The sequence below is a fragment of the Crinia signifera genome, chromosome 11 (assembly GCF_055691185.1).
Source record: "Crinia signifera chromosome 11, ASM5569118v1, whole genome shotgun sequence".
Classification (NCBI taxonomy): domain Eukaryota; kingdom Metazoa; phylum Chordata; class Amphibia; order Anura; family Myobatrachidae; genus Crinia; species Crinia signifera.
Genome location: NC_139227.1, coordinates 93,568,928 through 93,592,500, shown reverse-complemented (window position 1 = coordinate 93,592,500; position 23,573 = coordinate 93,568,928).

The following is a 23,573-nucleotide window of genomic DNA, read 5'->3' as shown; positions in this document are numbered from 1 at the left end:
ATTTTTATCAGCTCCGGTCCTGTCGTTTTGGTCAAAAAATGAAAATTCTAAAAGTTCCTGTTTTTCTTCTTTAAACTCTAGGTACACATCCAAAATGCATTACTGAGTTTAAAGAAGTGAATTCTGGTGCATGGTTTTGAAATCGCAGTCAGAAAAAAAATAACATCCATATCAACATTTTTATCAGCTCCGGTCCTGTCGTTTTGGTCAACAAATGAAAATTCTAAAAGTTCCTGTTTTTCTGCTTTAAACTCTAGGTACACATCCAAAATGCATTACTGAGTTGAAAGAAGTTAATTCTGGTGCATAGTTTTGAAACTGCAGTCAGAAAAAAAATTACATCAATATCAACATTTTTATCAGCTCCGGACCTGTCGTTTTGGTCAAAAAATGAAAATTCTAAAAGTTACTGTTTTTCTGCTTTAAACTCTAGGTACACTTCCAAAATGCATTACTGAGTTGAAAGAAGTGAATTCTGGTGCATGGTTTTGAAATCGCAGTCAGAAAAAAACAACAATCATATCAACATTTTAATCAGCTCCGGTCCTGTCGTTTTGGTCAAAAAATGAAAATTCTAAAAGTTCCAGTTTTTCTGCTTTAAACTCTAGGTACACATCCAAAATGCATTACTGAGTTTAAAGAAGTGAATTCTGGTGCATGGTTTTGAAATCGCAGTCAGAAAAAAAATAACATCCATATCAACATTTTTATCAGCTCCGGTCCTGTCGTTTTGGTCAAAAAATGAAAATTCTAAAAGTTCCTGTTTTTCTGCTTTAAACTCTAGGTACACATCCAAAATACATTACTGAGTTGAAAGAAGTTGATTCTGGTGCATGGTTTTGAAATCGCAGTCAGAAAAAAAATAACATCCATATCAACATTTTTATCAGGTCCGGTCCTGTCGTTTTGGTCAAAAAATTAAAATTCTAAAAGTTCCTGTTTTTCTGCTTTAAACTCTAGGTACACATCCAAAATGCATTACTGAGTTAAAAGAAGTGAATTCTGGTGCATGGTTTTGAAATCGCAGTCAGAAAAAAAATAACATCCATATCAACATTTTTATCAGCTCCGGTCCTGTCGTTTTGGTCAAAAAATTAAAATTCTAAAAGTTCCTGTTTTTCTGCTTTAAACTCTAGGTACACATCCAAAATGCATTACTGAGTTTAAAGAAGTTGATTCTGGTGCAAGGTTTTGAAATCGCAGTCAGAAAAAAAATTACATCAATATCAACATTTTTATCAGCTCCGGACCTGTCGTTTTGGTCAAAAAATGAAAATTCTAAAAGTTCCTGTTTTTCTGCTTTAAACTCTAGGTACACATCCAAAATGCATTACTGAGTTGAAAGAAGTGAATTCTGGTGCATGGTTTTGAAATCGCAGTCAGAAAAAAAATAACATCCATATCAACATTTTTATCAGCTCCGGTCCTGTCGTTTTGGTCAAAAAATGAAAATTCTAAAAGTTCCTGTTTTTCTGCTTTAAACTCTAGGTACACATCCAAAATGCATTACTGAGTTGAAAGAAGTGAATTCTGGTGCATGGTTTTGAAATTGCAGTCAGAAAAAAAAATAACATCCATATCAACATTTTTATCAGCTCCGGTCCTGTCGTTTTGGTCAAAAAATGAAAATTCTAAAAGTTCCTGTTTTTCTTCTTTAAACTCTAGGTACACATCCAAAATGCATTACTGAGTTTAAAGAAGTGAATTCTGGTGCATGGTTTTGAAATCGCAGTCAGAAAAAAAATAACATCCATATCAACATTTTTATCAGCTCCGGTCCTGTCGTTTTGGTCAACAAATGAAAATTCTAAAAGTTCCTGTTTTTCTGCTTTAAACTCTAGGTACACATCCAAAATGCATTACTGAGTTGAAAGAAGTTAATTCTGGTGCATAGTTTTGAAACCGCAGTCAGAAAAAAAATTACATCAATATCAACATTTTTATCAGCTCCGGACCTGTCGTTTTGGTCAAAAAATGAAAATTCTAAAAGTTACTGTTTTTCTGCTTTAAACTCTAGGTACACATCCAAAATGCATTACTGAGTTGAAAGAAGTGAATTCTGGTGCATGGTTTTGAAATCGCAGTCAGAAAAAAACAACAATCATATCAACATTTTAATCAGCTCCGGTCCTGTCGTTTTGGTCAAAAAATGAAAATTCTAAAAGTTCCAGTTTTTCTGCTTTAAACTCTAGGTACACATCCAAAATGCATTACTGAGTTTAAAGAAGTGAATTCTGGTGCATGGTTTTGAAATCGCAGTCAGAAAAAAAATAACATCCATATCAACATTTTTATCAGCTCCGGTCCTGTCGTTTTGGTCAAAAAATGAAAATTCTAAAAGTTCCTGTTTTTCTGCTTTAAACTCTAGGTACACATCCAAAATACATTACTGAGTTGAAAGAAGTTGATTCTGGTGCATGGTTTTGAAATCGCAGTCAGAAAAAAAATAACATCCATATCAACATTTTTATCAGGTCCGGTCCTGTCGTTTTGGTCAAAAAATTAAAATTCTAAAAGTTCCTGTTTTTCTGCTTTAAACTCTAGGTACACATCCAAAATGCATTACTGAGTTAAAAGAAGTGAATTCTGGTGCATGGTTTTGAAATCGCAGTCAGAAAAAAAATAACATCCATATCAACATTTTTATCAGCTCCGGTCCTGTCGTTTTGGTCAAAAAATTAAAATTCTAAAAGTTCCTGTTTTTCTGCTTTAAACTCTAGGTACACATCCAAAATGCATTACTGAGTTTAAAGAAGTTGATTCTGGTGCAAGGTTTTGAAATCGCAGTCAGAAAAAAAATTACATCAATATCAACATTTTTATCAGCTCCGGACCTGTCGTTTTGGTCAAAAAATGAAAATTCTAAAAGTTCCTGTTTTTCTGCTTTAAACTCTAGGTACACATCCAAAATGCATTACTGAGTTGAAAGAAGTGAATTCTGGTGCATGGTTTTGAAATCGCAGTCAGAAAAAAAATAACATCCATATCAACATTTTTATCAGCTCCGGTCCTGTCGTTTTGGTCAAAAAATGAAAATTCTAAAAGTTCCTGTTTTTCTGCTTTAAACTCTAGGTACACATCCAAAATGCATTACTGAGTTGAAAGAAGTTGATTCTGGTGCATGGTTTTGAAATCGCAGTCAGAAAAAAAATAACATCCATATCAACATTTTTATCAGCTCCGGTCCTGTCGTTTTGGTCAAAAAATGAAAATTCTAAAAGTTCCTGTTTTTCTGCTTTAAACTCTAGGTACACATCCAAAATGCATTACTGAGTTGAAAGAAGTGAATTCTGGTGCATGGTTTTGAAATCGCAGTCAGAAAAAAAAATAACATCCATATCAACATTTTTATCAGCTCCGGTCCTGTCATTTTGGTCAAAAAATGAAAATTCTAAAAGTTCCTGTTTTTCTGCTTTAAACTCTAGGTACACATCCAAAATGCATTACTGAGTTGAAAGAAGTGAATTCTGGTGCATGGTTTTGAAATCGCAGTCAGAAAAAAAATAACATCCATATCAACATTTTTATCAGCTCCGGTCCTGTTGTTTTGGTCAACAAATTAAAATTCTAAAAGTTCCTGTTTTTCTGCTTTAAACTCTAGGTACACATCCAAAATGCATTACTGAGTTGAAAGAAGTGAATTCTGGTGCATGGTTTTGAAATCGCAGTCAGAAAAAAATAACATCCATATCAACATTTTTATCAGCTCCGGTCCTGTCGTTTTGGTCAAAAAATGAAAATTCTAAAAGTTCCTGTTTTTCTGCTTTAAACTCTAGGTACACATCCAAAATGCATTACTGAGTTGAAAGAAGTTGATTCTGGTGCATGGTTTTGAAATCGCAGTCAGAAAAAAAATAACATCCATATCAACATTTTTATCAGCTCCGGTCCTGTCGTTTTGGTCAAAAAATGAAAATTCTAAAAGTTCCTGTTTTTCTGCTTTAAACTCTAGGTACACATCCAAAATGCATTACTGAGTTGAAAGAAGTGAATTCTGGTGCATGGTTTTGAAATTGCAGTCAGAAAAAAAAATAACATCCATATCAACATTTTTATCAGCTCCGGTCCTGTCATTTTGGTCAAAAAATGAAAATTCTAAAAGTTCCTGTTTTTCTTCTTTAAACTCTAGGTACACATCCAAAATGCATTACTGAGTTTAAAGAAGTGAATTCTGGTGCATGGTTTTGAAATCGCAGTCAGAAAAAAAATAACATCCATATCAACATTTTTATCAGCTCCGGTCCTGTCGTTTTGGTCAACAAATGAAAATTCTAAAAGTTCCTGTTTTTCTGCTTTAAACTCTAGGTACACATCCAAAATGCATTACTGAGTTGAAAGAAGTTAATTCTGGTGCATAGTTTTGAAACCACAGTCAGAAAAAAAATTACATCAATATCAACATTTTTATCAGCTCCGGACCTGTCGTTTTGGTCAAAAAATGAAAATTCTAAAAGTTACTGTTTTTCTGCTTTAAACTCTAGGTACACATCCAAAATGCATTACTGAGTTGAAAGAAGTGAATTCTGGTGCATGGTTTTGAAATCGCAGTCAGAAAAAAACAACAATCATATCAACATTTTAATCAGCTCCGGTCCTGTCGTTTTGGTCAAAAAATGAAAATTCTAAAAGTTCCAGTTTTTCTGCTTTAAACTCTAGGTACACATCCAAAATGCATTACTGAGTTTAAAGAAGTGAATTCTGGTGCATGGTTTTGAAATCGCAGTCAGAAAAAAAATAACATCCATATCAACATTTTTATCAGCTCCGGTCCTGTCGTTTTGGTCAAAAAATGAAAATTCTAAAAGTTCCTGTTTTTCTGCTTTAAACTCTAGGTACACATCCAAAATACATTACTGAGTTGAAAGAAGTTGATTCTGGTGCATGGTTTTGAAATCGCAGTCAGAAAAAAAATAACATCCATATCAACATTTTTATCAGGTCCGGTCCTGTCGTTTTGGTCAAAAAATGAAAATTCTAAAAGTTCCTGTTTTTCTGCTTTAAACTCTAGGTACACATCCAAAATGCATTACTGAGTTAAAAGAAGTGAATTCTGGTGCATGGTTTTGAAATCGCAGTCAGAAAAAAAATAACATCCATATCAACATTTTTATCAGCTCCGGTCCTGTCGTTTTGGTCAAAAAATGAAAATTCTAAAAGTTCCTGTTTTTCTGCTTTAAACTCTAGGTACACATCCAAAATGCATTACTGAGTTGAAAGAAGTGAATTCTGGTGCATGGTTTTGAAATCGCAGTCAGAAAAAAAATAACATCCATATCAACATTTTTATCAGCTCCGGTCCTGTCGTTTTGGTCAAAAAATGAAAATTCTAAAAGTTCCTGTTTTTCTGCTTTAAACTCTAGGTACACATCCAAAATGCATTACTAAGTTGAAAGAAGTGAATTCTGGTGCATGGTTTTGAAATCGCAGTCAGAAAAAAAATAACATCCATATCAACATTTTTATCAGCTCCGGTCCTGTCGTTTTGGTCAACAAATGAAAATTCTAAAAGTTCCTGTTTTTCTGCTTTAAACTCTAGGTACACATCCAAAATGCATTACTGAGTTGAAAGAAGTTGATTCTGGTGCATGGTTTTGAAACCAGAGTCAGAAAAAAAATTACATCAATATCAACATTTTTATCAGCTCCGGACCTGTCGTTTTGGTCAAAAAATGAAAATTCTAAAAGTTCCTGTTTTTCTGCTTTAAACTCTAGGTACACATCCAAAATGCATTACTGAGTTTAAAGAAGTGAATTCTGGTGCATGGTTTTGAAATCGCAGTCAGAAAAAAAATAACATCCATATCAACATTTTTATCAGCTCCGGTCCTGTCGTTTTGGTCAAAAAATGAAAATTCTAAAAGTTCCTGTTTTTCTGCTTTAAACTCTAGGTACACATCCAAAATGCATTACTGAGTTGAAAGAAGTTGATTCTGGTGCATGGTTTTGAAATCGCAGTCAGAAAAAAATAACATCCATATCAACATTTTTATCAGGTCCGGTCCTGTCGTTTTGGTCAAAAAATTAAAATTCTAAAAGTTCCTGTTTTTCTGCTTTAAACTCTAGGTACACATCCAAAATGCATTACTGAGTTGAAAGAAGTGAATTCTGGTGCATGGTTTTGATATAGCAGTCAGAAAAAAAATAACAATCATATCAACATTTTAATCAGTTAAGGTCCTGTCGTTTTGGTCAAAAAATGAAAATTCTAAAAGTTCCTGTTTTTCTGCTTTAAACTCTAGCTACACATCCAAAATGCATTACTGAGTTTAAAGATGTGAATTCTGGTGCATGGTTTTGAAATCGCAGTCAGAAAAAAAATAACATCCATATCAACATTTTTATCAGCTCCGGTCCTGTCGTTTTGGTCAAAAAATGAAAATTCTAAAAGTTCCTGTTTTTCTGCTTTAAACTCTAGGTACACATCCAAAATGCATTACTGAGTTGAAAGAAGTTGATACTGGTGCATGGTTTTGAAATCGCAGTCAGAAAAAAAATAACATCCATATCAACATTTTTATCAGCTCCGGTCCTGTCGTTTTGGTCAAAAAATGAAAATTCTAAAAGTTCCTGTTTTTCTGCTTTAAACTCTAGGTAAAAATCCAAAATGCATTACTGAGTTGAAAGAAGTGAATTCTGGTGCATGGTTTTGATATCGCAGTCAGAAAAAAAATAACAATCATATCAACATTTTAATCAGTTCCGGTCCTGTCGTTTTGGTCAAAAAATGAAAATTCTAAAAGTTCCTGTTTTTCTGCTTTAAACTCTAGGTACACATCCAAAATGCATTACTGAGTTTAAAGAAGTGAATTCTGGTGCATGGTTTTGAAATCGCAGTCAGAAAAAAAATAACATCCATATCAACATTTTTATCAGCTCCGGTCCTGTCGTTTTGGTCAAAAAATTAAAATTCTAAAAGTTCCTGTTTTTCTGCTTTAAACTCTAGGTACACATCCAAAATGCATTACTGAGTTTAAAGAAGTGAATTCTGGTGCATGGTTTTGAAATCGCAGTCAGAAAAAAAATAACATCCATATCAACATTTTTATCAGCTCCGGTCCTGTCGTTTTGGTCAAAAAATGAAAATTCTAAAAGTTCCTGTTTTTCTGCTTTAAACTCTAGGTACACATCCAAAATGCATTACTGAGTTAAAAGAAGTGAATTCTGGTGCATGGTTTTGAAATCGCAGTCAGAAAAAAAATAACATCCATATCAACATTTTTATCAGCTCCGGTCCTGTCGTTTTGGTCAAAAAATTAAAATTCTAAAAGTTCCTGTTTTTCTGCTTTAAACTCTAGGTACACATCCAAAATGCATTACTGAGTTTAAAGAAGTTGATTCTGGTGCAAGGTTTTTAAACCGCAGTCAGAAAAAAAATTACATCAATATCAACATTTTTATCAGCTCCGGACCTGTCGTTTTGGTCAAAAAATGAAAATTCTAAAAGTTCCTGTTTTTCTGCTTTAAACTCTAGGTACACATCCAAAATGCATTACTGAGTTGAAAGAAGTTGATTCTGGTGCATGGTTTTGAAATCGCAGTCAGAAAAAAAATAACATCCATATCAACATTTTTATCAGCTCCGGTCCTGTCGTTTTGGTCAAAAAATGAAAATTCTAAAAGTTCCTGTTTTTCTGCTTTAAACTCTAGGTACACATCCAAAATGCATTACTGAGTTGAAAGAAGTGAATTCTGGTGCATGGTTTTGAAATTGCAGTCAGAAAAAAAAATAACATCCATATCAACATTTTTATCAGCTCCGGTCCTGTCATTTTGGTCAAAAAATGAAAATTCTAAAAGTTCCTGTTTTTCTTCTTTAAACTCTAGGTACACATCCAAAATGCATTACTGAGTTTAAAGAAGTGAATTCTGGTGCATGGTTTTGAAATCGCAGTCAGAAAAAAAATAACATCCATATCAACATTTTTATCAGCTCCGGTCCTGTCGTTTTGGTCAACAAATGAAAATTCTAAAAGTTCCTGTTTTTCTGCTTTAAACTCTAGGTACACATCCAAAATGCATTACTGAGTTGAAAGAAGTTAATTCTGGTGCATAGTTTTGAAACCGCAGTCAGAAAAAAAATTACATCAATATCAACATTTTTATCAGCTCCGGACCTGTCGTTTTGGTCAAAAAATGAAAATTCTAAAAGTTACTGTTTTTCTGCTTTAAACTCTAGGTACACATCCAAAATGCATTACTGAGTTGAAAGAAGTGAATTCTGGTGCATGGTTTTGAAATCGCAGTCAGAAAAAAACAACAATCATATCAACATTTTAATCAGCTCCGGTCCTGTCGTTTTGGTCAAAAAATGAAAATTCTAAAAGTTCCAGTTTTTCTGCTTTAAACTCTAGGTACACATCCAAAATGCATTACTGAGTTTAAAGAAGTGAATTCTGGTGCATGGTTTTGAAATCGCAGTCAGAAAAAAAATAACATCCATATCAACATTTTTATCAGCTCCGGTCCTGTCGTTTTGGTCAAAAAATGAAAATTCTAAAAGTTCCTGTTTTTCTGCTTTAAACTCTAGGTACACATCCAAAATACATTACTGAGTTGAAAGAAGTTGATTCTGGTGCATGGTTTTGAAATCGCAGTCAGAAAAAAAATAACATCCATATCAACATTTTTATCAGGTCCGGTCCTGTCGTTTTGGTCAAAAAATGAAAATTCTAAAAGTTCCTGTTTTTCTGCTTTAAACTCTAGGTACACATCCAAAATGCATTACTGAGTTAAAAGAAGTGAATTCTGGTGCATGGTTTTGAAATCGCAGTCAGAAAAAAAATAACATCCATATCAACATTTTTATCAGCTCCGGTCCTGTCGTTTTGGTCAAAAAATGAAAATTCTAAAAGTTCCTGTTTTTCTGCTTTAAACTCTAGGTACACATCCAAAATGCATTACTGAGTTGAAAGAAGTGAATTCTGGTGCATGGTTTTGAAATCGCAGTCAGAAAAAAAATAACATCCATATCAACATTTTTATCAGCTCCGGTCCTGTCGTTTTGGTCAAAAAATGAAAATTCTAAAAGTTCCTGTTTTTCTGCTTTAAACTCTAGGTACACATCCAAAATGCATTACTAAGTTGAAAGAAGTGAATTCTGGTGCATGGTTTTGAAATCGCAGTCAGAAAAAAAATAACATCCATATCAACATTTTTATCAGCTCCGGTCCTGTCGTTTTGGTCAACAAATGAAAATTCTAAAAGTTCCTGTTTTTCTGCTTTAAACTCTAGGTACACATCCAAAATGCATTACTGAGTTGAAAGAAGTTGATTCTGGTGCATGGTTTTGAAACCAGAGTCAGAAAAAAAATTACATCAATATCAACATTTTTATCAGCTCCGGACCTGTCGTTTTGGTCAAAAAATGAAAATTCTAAAAGTTCCTGTTTTTCTGCTTTAAACTCTAGGTACACATCCAAAATGCATTACTGAGTTTAAAGAAGTGAATTCTGGTGCATGGTTTTGAAATCGCAGTCAGAAAAAAAATAACATCCATATCAACATTTTTATCAGCTCCGGTCCTGTCGTTTTGGTCAAAAAATGAAAATTCTAAAAGTTCCTGTTTTTCTGCTTTAAACTCTAGGTACACATCCAAAATGCATTACTGAGTTGAAAGAAGTTGATTCTGGTGCATGGTTTTGAAATCGCAGTCAGAAAAAAATAACATCCATATCAACATTTTTATCAGGTCCGGTCCTGTCGTTTTGGTCAAAAAATTAAAATTCTAAAAGTTCCTGTTTTTCTGCTTTAAACTCTAGGTACACATCCAAAATGCATTACTGAGTTGAAAGAAGTGAATTCTGGTGCATGGTTTTGATATAGCAGTCAGAAAAAAAATAACAATCATATCAACATTTTAATCAGTTAAGGTCCTGTCGTTTTGGTCAAAAAATGAAAATTCTAAAAGTTCCTGTTTTTCTGCTTTAAACTCTAGCTACACATCCAAAATGCATTACTGAGTTTAAAGATGTGAATTCTGGTGCATGGTTTTGAAATCGCAGTCAGAAAAAAAATAACATCCATATCAACATTTTTATCAGCTCCGGTCCTGTCGTTTTGGTCAAAAAATGAAAATTCTAAAAGTTCCTGTTTTTCTGCTTTAAACTCTAGGTACACATCCAAAATGCATTACTGAGTTGAAAGAAGTTGATACTGGTGCATGGTTTTGAAATCGCAGTCAGAAAAAAAATAACATCCATATCAACATTTTTATCAGCTCCGGTCCTGTCGTTTTGGTCAAAAAATGAAAATTCTAAAAGTTCCTGTTTTTCTGCTTTAAACTCTAGGTAAAAATCCAAAATGCATTACTGAGTTGAAAGAAGTGAATTCTGGTGCATGGTTTTGATATCGCAGTCAGAAAAAAAATAACAATCATATCAACATTTTAATCAGTTCCGGTCCTGTCGTTTTGGTCAAAAAATGAAAATTCTAAAAGTTCCTGTTTTTCTGCTTTAAACTCTAGGTACACATCCAAAATGCATTACTGAGTTTAAAGAAGTGAATTCTGGTGCATGGTTTTGAAATCGCAGTCAGAAAAAAAATAACATCCATATCAACATTTTTATCAGCTCCGGTCCTGTCGTTTTGGTCAAAAAATTAAAATTCTAAAAGTTCCTGTTTTTCTGCTTTAAACTCTAGGTACACATCCAAAATGCATTACTGAGTTTAAAGAAGTGAATTCTGGTGCATGGTTTTGAAATCGCAGTCAGAAAAAAAATAACATCCATATCAACATTTTTATCAGCTCCGGTCCTGTCGTTTTGGTCAAAAAATGAAAATTCTAAAAGTTCCTGTTTTTCTGCTTTAAACTCTAGGTACACATCCAAAATGCATTACTGAGTTAAAAGAAGTGAATTCTGGTGCATGGTTTTGAAATCGCAGTCAGAAAAAAAATAACATCCATATCAACATTTTTATCAGCTCCGGTCCTGTCGTTTTGGTCAAAAAATTAAAATTCTAAAAGTTCCTGTTTTTCTGCTTTAAACTCTAGGTACACATCCAAAATGCATTACTGAGTTTAAAGAAGTTGATTCTGGTGCAAGGTTTTTAAACCGCAGTCAGAAAAAAAATTACATCAATATCAACATTTTTATCAGCTCCGGACCTGTCGTTTTGGTCAAAAAATGAAAATTCTAAAAGTTCCTGTTTTTCTGCTTTAAACTCTAGGTACACATCCAAAATGCATTACTGAGTTGAAAGAAGTGAATTCTGGTGCATGGTTTTGAAATCGCAGTCAGAAAAAAAATAACATCCATATCAACATTTTTATCAGCTCCGGTCCTGTCGTTTTGGTCAAAAAATGAAAATTCTAAAAGTTCCTGTTTTTCTGCTTTAAACTCTAGGTACACATCCAAAATGCATTACTGAGTTGAAAGAAGTTGATTCTGGTGCATGGTTTTGAAATCGCAGTCAGAAAAAAAATAACATCCATATCAACATTTTTATCAGCTCCGGTCCTGTCGTTTTGGTCAAAAAATGAAAATTCTAAAAGTTCCTGTTTTTCTGCTTTAAACTCTAGGTACACATCCAAAATGCATTACTGAGTTGAAAGAAGTGAATTCTGGTGCATGGTTTTGAAATCGCAGTCAGAAAAAAAAATAACATCCATATCAACATTTTTATCAGCTCCGGTCCTGTCATTTTGGTCAAAAAATGAAAATTCTAAAAGTTCCTGTTTTTCTGCTTTAAACTCTAGGTACACATCCAAAATGCATTACTGAGTTGAAAGAAGTGAATTCTGGTGCATGGTTTTGAAATCGCAGTCAGAAAAAAAATAACATCCATATCAACATTTTTATCAGCTCCGGTCCTGTTGTTTTGGTCAACAAATTAAAATTCTAAAAGTTCCTGTTTTTCTGCTTTAAACTCTAGGTACACATCCAAAATGCATTACTGAGTTGAAAGAAGTGAATTCTGGTGCATGGTTTTGAAATCGCAGTCAGAAAAAAATAACATCCATATCAACATTTTTATCAGCTCCGGTCCTGTCGTTTTGGTCAAAAAATGAAAATTCTAAAAGTTCCTGTTTTTCTGCTTTAAACTCTAGGTACACATCCAAAATGCATTACTGAGTTGAAAGAAGTTGATTCTGGTGCATGGTTTTGAAATCGCAGTCAGAAAAAAAATAACATCCATATCAACATTTTTATCAGCTCCGGTCCTGTCGTTTTGGTCAAAAAATGAAAATTCTAAAAGTTCCTGTTTTTCTGCTTTAAACTCTAGGTACACATCCAAAATGCATTACTGAGTTGAAAGAAGTGAATTCTGGTGCATGGTTTTGAAATTGCAGTCAGAAAAAAAAATAACATCCATATCAACATTTTTATCAGCTCCGGTCCTGTCATTTTGGTCAAAAAATGAAAATTCTAAAAGTTCCTGTTTTTCTGCTTTAAACTCTAGGTACACATCCAAAATGCATTACTGAGTTGAAAGAAGTGAATTCTGGTGCATGGTTTTGAAATCGCAGTCAGAAAAAAAATAACATCCATATCAACATTTTTATCAGCTCCGGTCCTGTCGTTTTGGTCAACAAATGAAAATTCTAAAAGTTCCTGTTTTTCTGCTTTAAACTCTAGGTACACATCCAAAATGCATTACTGAGTTGAAAGAAGTTAATTCTGGTGCATAGTTTTGAAACCGCAGTCAGAAAAAAAATTACATCAATATCAACATTTTTATCAGCTCCGGACCTGTCGTTTTGGTCAAAAAATGAAAATTCTAAAAGTTACTGTTTTTCTGCTTTAAACTCTAGGTACACATCCAAAATGCATTACTGAGTTGAAAGAAGTGAATTCTGGTGCATGGTTTTGAAATCGCAGTCAGAAAAAAACAACAATCATATCAACATTTTAATCAGCTCCGGTCCTGTCGTTTTGGTCAACAAATGAAAATTCTAAAAGTTCCTGTTTTTCTGCTTTAAACTCTAGGTACACATCCAAAATGCATTACTGAGTATAAAGAAGTGAATTCTGGTGCATGGTTTTGAAATCGCAGTCAGAAAAAAAAATAACATCCATATCAACATTTTTATCAGCTCCGGTCCTGTCATTTTGGTCAAAAAATGAAAATTCTAAAAGTTCCTGTTTTTCTTCTTTAAACTCTAGGTACACATCCAAAATGCATTACTGAGTTTAAAGAAGTGAATTCTGGTGCATGGTTTTGAAATCGCAGTCAGAAAAAAAATAACATCCATATCAACATTTTTATCAGCTCCGGTCCTGTCGTTTTGGTCAACAAATGAAAATTCTAAAAGTTCCTGTTTTTCTGCTTTAAACTCTAGGTACACATCCAAAATGCATTACTGAGTTGAAAGAAGTTAATTCTGGTGCATAGTTTTGAAACCGCAGTCAGAAAAAAAATTACATCAATATCAACATTTTTATCAGCTCCGGACCTGTCGTTTTGGTCAAAAAATGAAAATTCTAAAAGTTACTGTTTTTCTGCTTTAAACTCTAGGTACACATCCAAAATGCATTACTGAGTTGAAAGAAGTGAATTCTGGTGCATGGTTTTGAAATCGCAGTCAGAAAAAAACAACAATCATATCAACATTTTAATCAGCTCCGGTCCTGTCGTTTTGGTCAAAAAATGAAAATTCTAAAAGTTCCAGTTTTTCTGCTTTAAACTCTAGGTACACATCCAAAATGCATTACTGAGTTTAAAGAAGTGAATTCTGGTGCATGGTTTTGAAATCGCAGTCAGAAAAAAAATAACATCCATATCAACATTTTTATCAGGTCCGGTCCTGTCGTTTTGGTCAAAAAATGAAAATTCTAAAAGTTCCTGTTTTTCTGCTTTAAACTCTAGGTACACATCCAAAATGCATTACTGAGTTAAAAGAAGTGAATTCTGGTGCATGGTTTTGAAATCGCAGTCAGAAAAAAAATAACATCCATATCAACATTTTTATCAGCTCCGGTCCTGTCGTTTTGGTCAAAAAATGAAAATTCTAAAAGTTCCTGTTTTTCTGCTTTAAACTCTAGGTACACATCCAAAATGCATTACTGAGTTGAAAGAAGTGAATTCTGGTGCATGGTTTTGAAATCGCAGTCAGAAAAAAAATAACATCCATATCAACATTTTTATCAGCTCCGGTCCTGTCGTTTTGGTCAAAAAATGAAAATTCTAAAAGTTCCTGTTTTTCTGCTTTAAACTCTAGGTACACATCCAAAATGCATTACTAAGTTGAAAGAAGTGAATTCTGGTGCATGGTTTTGAAATCGCAGTCAGAAAAAAAATAACATCCATATCAACATTTTTATCAGCTCCGGTCCTGTCGTTTTGGTCAACAAATGAAAATTCTAAAAGTTCCTGTTTTTCTGCTTTAAACTCTAGGTACACATCCAAAATGCATTACTGAGTTGAAAGAAGTTGATTCTGGTGCATGGTTTTGAAATCGCAGTCAGAAAAAAATAACATCCATATCAACATTTTTATCAGGTCCGGTCCTGTCGTTTTGGTCAAAAAATTAAAATTCTAAAAGTTCCTGTTTTTCTGCTTTAAACTCTAGGTACACATCCAAAATGCATTACTGAGTTGAAAGAAGTGAATTCTGGTGCATGGTTTTGATATAGCAGTCAGAAAAAAAATAACAATCATATCAACATTTTAATCAGTTAAGGTCCTGTCGTTTTGGTCAAAAAATGAAAATTCTAAAAGTTCCTGTTTTTCTGCTTTAAACTCTAGCTACACATCCAAAATGCATTACTGAGTTTAAAGATGTGAATTCTGGTGCATGGTTTTGAAATCGCAGTCAGAAAAAAAATAACATCCATATCAACATTTTTATCAGCTCCGGTCCTGTCGTTTTGGTCAAAAAATGAAAATTCTAAAAGTTCCTGTTTTTCTGCTTTAAACTCTAGGTACACATCCAAAATGCATTACTGAGTTGAAAGAAGTTGATACTGGTGCATGGTTTTGAAATCGCAGTCAGAAAAAAAATAACATCCATATCAACATTTTTATCAGCTCCGGTCCTGTCGTTTTGGTCAAAAAATGAAAATTCTAAAAGTTCCTGTTTTTCTGCTTTAAACTCTAGGTAAAAATCCAAAATGCATTACTGAGTTGAAAGAAGTGAATTCTGGTGCATGGTTTTGATATCGCAGTCAGAAAAAAAATAACAATCATATCAACATTTTAATCAGTTCCGGTCCTGTCGTTTTGGTCAAAAAATGAAAATTCTAAAAGTTCCTGTTTTTCTGCTTTAAACTCTAGGTACACATCCAAAATGCATTACTGAGTTGAAAGAAGTGAATTCTGGTGCATGGTTTTGAAATCGCAGTCAGAAAAAAAATAACATCCATATCAACATTTTTATCAGCTCCGGTCCTGTCGTTTTGGTCAAAAAATTAAAATTCTAAAAGTTCCTGTTTTTCTGCTTTAAACTCTAGGTACACATCCAAAATGCATTACTGAGTTTAAAGAAGTGAATTCTGGTGCATGGTTTTGAAATCGCAGTCAGAAAAAAAATAACATCCATATCAACATTTTTATCAGCTCCGGTCCTGTCGTTTTGGTCAAAAAATGAAAATTCTAAAAGTTCCTGTTTTTCTGCTTTAAACTCTAGGTACACATCCAAAATGCATTACTGAGTTGAAAGAAGTGAATTCTGGTGCATGGTTTTGAAATTGCAGTCAGAAAAAAAAATAACATCCATATCAACATTTTTATCAGCTCCGGTCCTGTCATTTTGGTCAAAAAATGAAAATTCTAAAAGTTCCTGTTTTTCTGCTTTAAACTCTAGGTACACATCCAAAATGCATTACTGAGTTGAAAGAAGTTGATTCTGGTGCATGGTTTTGAAACCAGAGTCAGAAAAAAAATTACATCAATATCAACATTTTTATCAGCTCCGGACCTGTCGTTTTGGTCAAAAAATGAAAATTCTAAAAGTTCCTGTTTTTCTGCTTTAAACTCTAGGTACACATCCAAAATGCATTACTGAGTTTAAAGAAGTGAATTCTGGTGCATGGTTTTGAAATCGCAGTCAGAAAAAAAATAACATCCATATCAACATTTTTATCAGCTCCGGTCCTGTCGTTTTGGTCAAAAAATGAAAATTCTAAAAGTTCCTGTTTTTCTGCTTTAAACTCTAGGTACACATCCAAAATGCATTACTGAGTTGAAAGAAGTTGATTCTGGTGCATGGTTTTGAAATCGCAGTCAGAAAAAAATAACATCCATATCAACATTTTTATCAGGTCCGGTCCTGTCGTTTTGGTCAAAAAATTAAAATTCTAAAAGTTCCTGTTTTTCTGCTTTAAACTCTAGGTACACATCCAAAATGCATTACTGAGTTGAAAGAAGTGAATTCTGGTGCATTGTTTTGATATAGCAGTCAGAAAAAAAATAACAATCATATCAACATTTTAATCAGTTAAGGTCCTGTCGTTTTGGTCAAAAAATGAAAATTCTAAAAGTTCCTGTTTTTCTGCTTTAAACTCTAGCTACACATCCAAAATGCATTACTGAGTTTAAAGATGTGAATTCTGGTGCATGGTTTTGAAATCGCAGTCAGAAAAAAAATAACATCCATATCAACATTTTTATCAGCTCCGGTCCTGTCGTTTTGGTCAAAAAATGAAAATTCTAAAAGTTCCTGTTTTTCTGCTTTAAACTCTAGGTACACATCCAAAATGCATTACTGAGTTGAAAGAAGTTGATACTGGTGCATGGTTTTGAAATCGCAGTCAGAAAAAAAATAACATCCATATCAACATTTTTATCAGCTCCGGTCCTGTCGTTTTGGTCAAAAAATGAAAATTCTAAAAGTTCCTGTTTTTCTGCTTTAAACTCTAGGTAAAAATCCAAAATGCATTACTGAGTTGAAAGAAGTGAATTCTGGTGTATGGTTTTGATATCGCAGTCAGAAAAAAAATAACAATCATATCAACATTTTAATCAGTTCCGGTCCTGTCGTTTTGGTCAAAAAATGAAAATTCTAAAAGTTCCTGTTTTTCTGCTTTAAACTCTAGGTACACATCCAAAATGCATTACTGAGTTTAAAGAAGTGAATTCTGGTGCATGGTTTTGAAATCGCAGTCAGAAAAAAAATAACATCCATATCAACATTTTAATCAGCTCCGGTCCTGTCGTTTTGGTCAAAAAATTAAAATTCTAAAAGTTCCTGTTTTTCTGCTTTAAACTCTAGGTACACATCCAAAATGCATTACTGAGTTTAAAGAAGTGAATTCTGGTGCATGGTTTTGAAATCGCAGTCAGAAAAAAAATAACATCCATATCAACATTTTTATCAGCTCCGGTCCTGTCGTTTTGGTCAAAAAATGAAAATTCTAAAAGTTCCTGTTTTTCTGCTTTAAACTCTAGGTACACATCCAAAATGCATTACTGAGTTGAAAGAAGTGAATTCTGGTGCATGGTTTTGAAATCGCAGTCAGAAAAAAAATAACATCCATATCAACATTTTTATCAGCTCCGGTCCTGTCGTTTTGGTCAAAAAATGAAAATTCTAAAAGTTCCTGTTTTTCTGCTTTACACTCTAGGTACACATCCAAAATGCATTACTGAGTTGAAAGAAGTTGATTCTGGTGCATGGTTTTGAAATCGCAGTCAGAAAAAAATAACATCCATATCAACATTTTTATCAGGTCCGGTCCTGTCGTTTTGGTCAAAAAATTAAAATTCTAAAAGTTCCTGTTTTTCTGCTTTAAACTCTAGGTACACATCCAAAATGCATTACTGAGTTGAAAGAAGTGAATTCTGGTGCATGGTTTTGAAATCGCAGTCAGAAAAAAATAACATCCATATCAACATTTTTATCAGGTCCGGTCCTGTCGTTTTGGTCAAAAAATGAAAATTCTAAAAGTTCCTGTTTTTCTGCTTTAAACTCTAGGTACACATCCAAAATGCATTACTGAGTTTAAAGAAGTGAATTCTGGTGCATGGTTTTGAAATCGCAGTCAGAAAAAAATAACATCCATATCAACATTTTTATCAGCTCCGGTCCTGTCGTTTTGGTCAAAAAATGAAAATTCTAAAAGTTCCTGTTTTTCTGCTTTAAACTCTAGGTACACATCCAAAATGCATTACTGAGTTGAAAGAAGTGAATTCTGGTGCATGGTTTTGAAATCGCAGTCAGAAAAAAAATAACATCCATATCAACATTTTTATCAGCTCCGGTCCTGTCGTTTTGGTCAACAAATGAAAATTCTAAAAGTTCCTGTTTTTCTGCTTTAAACTCTAGGTACACATCCAAAATGCATTACTGAGTTGAAAGAAGTTGATTCTGGTGCATGGTTTTGAAACCAGAGTCAGAAAAAAAATTACATCAATATCAACATTTTTATCAGCTCCGGACCTGTCGTTTTGGTCAAAAAATGAAAATTCTAAAAGTTCCTGTTTTTCTGCTTTAAACTCTAGGTACACATCCAAAATGCATTACTGAGTTTAAAGAAGTGAATTCTGGTGCATGGTTTTGAAATCGCAGTCAGAAAAAAAATAACATCCATATCAACATTTTTATCAGCTCCGGTCCTGTCGTTTTGGTCAAAAAATGAAAATTCTAAAAGTTCCTGTTTTTCTGCTTTAAACTCTAGGTACACATCCAAAATGCATTACTGAGTTGAAAGAAGTTGATTCTGGTGCATGGTTTTGAAATCGCAGTCAGAAAAAAATAACATCCATATCAACATTTTTATCAGGTCCGGTCCTGTCGTTTTGGTCAAAAAATTAAAATTCTAAAAGTTCCTGTTTTTCTGCTTTAAACTCTAGGTACACATCCAAAATGCATTACTGAGTTGAAAGAAGTGAATTCTGGTGCATGGTTTTGATATAGCAGTCAGAAAAAAAATAACAATCATATCAACATTTTAATCAGTTAAGGTCCTGTCGTTTTGGTCAAAAAATGAAAATTCTAAAAGTTCCTGTTTTTCTGCTTTAAACTCTAGGTACACATCCAAAATGCATTACTGAGTTGAAAGAAGTTGATTCTGGTGCATGGTTTTGAAATCGCAGTCAGAAAAAAAATAACATCCATATCAACATTTTTATCAGCTCCGGTCCTGTCGTTTTGGTCAAAAAATGAAAATTCTAAAAGTTCCTGTTTTTCTGCTTTAAACTCTAGGTAAAAATCCAAAATGCATTACTGAGTTTAAAGAAGTGAATTCTGGTGCATGGTTTTGATATCGCAGTCAGAAAAAAAATAACAATCATATCAACATTTTAATCAGTTCCGGTCCTGTCGTTTTGGTCAAAAAATGAAAATTCTAAAAGTTCCTGTTTTTCTGCTTTAAACTCTAGGTACACATCCAAAATGCATTACTGAGTTTAAAGAAGTGAATTCTGGTGCATGGTTTTGAAATCGCAGTCAGAAAAAAAATAACATCCATATCAACATTTTTATCAGCTCCGGTCCTGTCGTTTTGGTCAAAAAATTTAAATTCTAAAAGTTCCTGTTTTTCTGCTTTAAACTCTAGGTACACATCCAAAATGCATTACTCAGTTGAAAGAAGTGAATTCTGGTGCATGGTTTTGAAACTGCAGTCAGAAAAAAAATAACATCCATATCAACATTTTTATCAGCTCCGGTCCTGTCGTTTTGGTCAAAAAATGAAAATTCTAAAAGTTCCTGTTTTTCTGCTTTAAACTCTAGGTACACATCCAAAATGCATTACTGAGTTTAAAGAAGTGAATTCTGGTGCATGGTTTTGAAATCGCAGTCAGAAAAAAAATAACATCCATATCAACATTTTTATCAGCTCCGGTCCTGTCGTTTTGGTCAAAAAATAAAAATTCTAAAAGTTCCTGTTTTCTGCTTTAAACTCTAGGTACACATCCAAAATGCATTACTGAGTTGAAAGAAGTGAATTCTGGTGCATGGTTTTGAAATCGCAGTCAGAAAAAAAATAACATCCATATCAACATTTTTATCAGCTCCGGTCCTGTCGTTTTCGTCAAAAAATAAAAATTCTAAAAGTTCCTGTTTTCTGCTTTAAACTCTAGGTACACATCCAAAATGCATTACTGAGTTGAAAGAAGTGAATTCTGGTGCATGGTTTTGAAATCGCAGTCAGAAAAAAAATAACATCCATATCAACATTTTTATCAGCTCCGGTCCTGTCGTTTTGGTCAACAAATGAAAATTCTAAAAGTTCCTGTTTTTCTGCTTTAAACTCTAGGTACACATCCAAAATGCATTACTGAGTTGAAAGAAGTGAATTCTGGTGCATGGTTTTGAAATCGCAGTCAGAAAAAAAATAACATCCATATCAACATTTTTATCAGCTCCGGTCCTGTCGTTTTGGTCAAAAAATGAAAATTCTAAAAGTTCCTGTTTTTCTGCTTTAAACTCTAGGTACACATCCAAAATGCATTACTGAGTTGAAAGAAGTGAATTTTGGTGCATGGTTTTGAAATCGCAGTCAGAAAAAAAATAACATCCATATCAACATTTTTATCAGCTCCGGTCCTGTCGTTTTGGTCAAAAAATGAAAATTCTAAAAGTTCCTGTTTTTCTGCTTTAAACTCTAGGTACACATCCAAAATGCATTACTGAGTTGAAAGAAGTGAATTCTGGTGCATGGTTTTGAAATCGCAGTCAGAAAAAAAATAACATCCATATCAACATTTTTATCAGCTCCGGTCCTGTCGTTTTGGTCAACAAATGAAAATTCTAAAAGTTCCTGTTTTTCTGCTTTAAACTCTAGGTACACATCCAAAATGCATTACTGAGTTGAAAGAAGTGAATTTTGGTGCATGGTTTTGAAATCGCAGTCAGAAAAAAAATAACATCCATATCAACATTTTTATCAGCTCCGGTCCTGTCGTTTTGGTCAAAAAATGAAAATTCTAAAAGTTCCTGTTTTTCTGCTTTAAACTCTAGGTACACATCCAAAATGCATTACTGAGTTGAAAGAAGTGAATTCTGGTGCATGGTTTTGAAATCGCAGTCAGAAAAAAAATAACATCCATATCAACATTTTTATCAGCTCCGGTCCTGTCGTTTTGGTCAAAAAATGAAAATTCTAAATGTTCCTGTTTTTCTGCTTTAAACTCTAGGTACACATCCAAAATGCATTACTGAGTTGAAAGAAGTGAATTCTGGTGCATGGTTTTGAAATCGCAGTCAGAAAAAAAATAACATCCATATCAACATTTTTATCAGCTCCGGACCTGTCGTTTTGGTCAAAAAATGAAAATTCTAAAAGTTCCTGTTTTTCTGCTTTAAACTCTAGGTACACATCCAAAATGCATTACTGAGTTGAAAGAAGTGAATTCTGGTGCATGGTTTTGATATCGCAGTCAGAAAAAAAATAACAATCATATCAACATTTTAATCAGTTCCGGTCCTGTCGTTTTGGTCAAAAAATGAAAATTGTAAAAGTTCCTGTTTTTCTGCTTTAAACTCTAGGTACACATCCAAAATGCATTACTGAGTTTAAAGAAGTGAATTCTGGTGCATGGTTTTGAAATCGCAGTCAGAAAAAAAATAACATCCATATCAACATTTGGTACTTGTGAGTTATCTGGGCGTCCGATTTTTTGATTGTATGCCTTAAGTTAAGGCATACAATCAGATGCGATGCGATACGATATCGCATCGCATCGCATGCGACCATCGGATGCGATGACCCGATTTTTCCATAGGAATCAATGTTAAAATGGACTGAGTCCATTTTAACATGGAATTCAATGGGAAAAAGGGGTCCTTTTCATACCCCTACTATCCAAGTGGGCATGGAGTTGGATATAAACCTGTGGCGAGCGTAGCGAGCCACCGAGCCCGAAGCGTGGCGAGCGAAGCGAGCCCCGCGAGGGGACGGTATTCCGTGTCCCCTCGCGGGGCTCGCTACGCTCGCCACGCTTCTGGCTCGGTGGCTCGCTACGCTCGCCACAGGTTTATATCCAACTCCATGCCCACTTGGATAGTAGGGGTATGAAAAGGACCCCTTTTTCCCATTGAATTCCATGTTAAAATGGACTCAGTCCATTTTAACATTGATTCCTATGGAAAAATCGGGTCATCGCATCGCATCGCATCGCATCCGAGGGTCGCATGCGATGCGATGCGATGTCCTGATCCGACCCGATTTAAAAATCGGACGCCCGGATAACTCACAAGTACCCAACATTTTTATCAGCTCCGGTCCTGTAGTTTTGGTCAACAAATGAAAATTCTAAAAGTTCCTGTTTTTCTGCTTTAAATTTTAGGTACACATCCAAAATGCATTACTGAGTTGAAAGAAGTGAATTCTGGTGCATGGTTTTGAAATCGCAGTCAGAAAAAAAATAACATCCATATCAACATTTTTATCAGCTCCGGTCCTGTCGTTTTGGTCAAAAAATGAAAATTCTAAAAGTTCCTGTTTTTCTGCTTTAAACTCTAGGTACACATCCAAAATGCATTACTGAGTTGAAAGAAGTGAATTCTGGTGCATGGTTTTGAAATCGCAGTCAGAAAAAAAATAACATCCATATCAACATTTTTATCAGCTCCGGTCCTGTCATTTTGGTCAAAAAATGAAAATTCTAAAAGTTCCTGTTTTTCTGCTTTAAACTCTAGGTACACATCCAAAATGCATTACTGAGTTGAAAGAAGTTGATTCTGGTGCATGGTTTTGAAATCGCAGTCAGAAAAAAAATAACATCCATATCAACATTTTTATCAGCTCCGGTCCTGTCGTTTTGGTCAAAAAATGAAAACTCTAAAAGTTCCTGTTTTTCTGCTTTAAACTCTAGGTACACATCCAAAATGCATTACTGAGTTGAAAGAAGTTGATTCTGGTGCATGGTTTTGAAACCGCGGTCAGAAAAAAAATTACATCAATATCAACATTTTTATCAGCTCTGGACCTGTCGTTTTGGTCAAAAAATGAAAATTCTAAAAGTTCCTGTTTTTCTGCTTTAAACTCTAGGTACACATCCAAAATGCATTACTGAGTTGAAAGAAGTGAATTCTGGTGCATGGTTTTGAAATCGCAGTCAGAAAAAAAATAACAATCATATCAACATTTTAATCAGCTCCGGTCCTGTCGTTTTGGTCAAAAAATGAAAATTCTAAAAGTTCCTGTTTTTCTGCTTTAAACTCTAGGTACACATCCAAAATGCATTACTGAGTTGAAAGAAGTGAATTCTGGTGCATGGTTTTGAAATCGCAGTCAGAAATAAAATAACATCCATATCAACATTTTTATCAGCTCCGGTCCTGTCGTTTTGGTCAACAAATGAAAATTCTAAAAGTTCCTGTTTTTCTGCTTTAAACTCTAGGTACACATCCAAAATGCATTACTGAGTTGAAAGAAGTTGATTCTGGTGCATGGTTTTGAAACCGCAGTCAGAAAAAAAATTACATTAATATCAACATTTTTATCAGCTCCGGACCTGTCGTTTTGGTCAAAAAATGAAAATTCTAAAAGTTCCTGTTTTTCTGCTTTAAACTCTAGGTACACATCCAAAATGCATTACTGAGTTGAAAGAAGTTGATTCTGGTGCATGGTTTTGAAACTGCAGTCAGAAAAAAAATTACATCAATATCAACATTTTTATCAGCTCCGGACCTGTCGTTTTGGTCAAAAAATTAAAATTCTAAAAGTTCCTGTTTTTCTGCTTTAAACTCT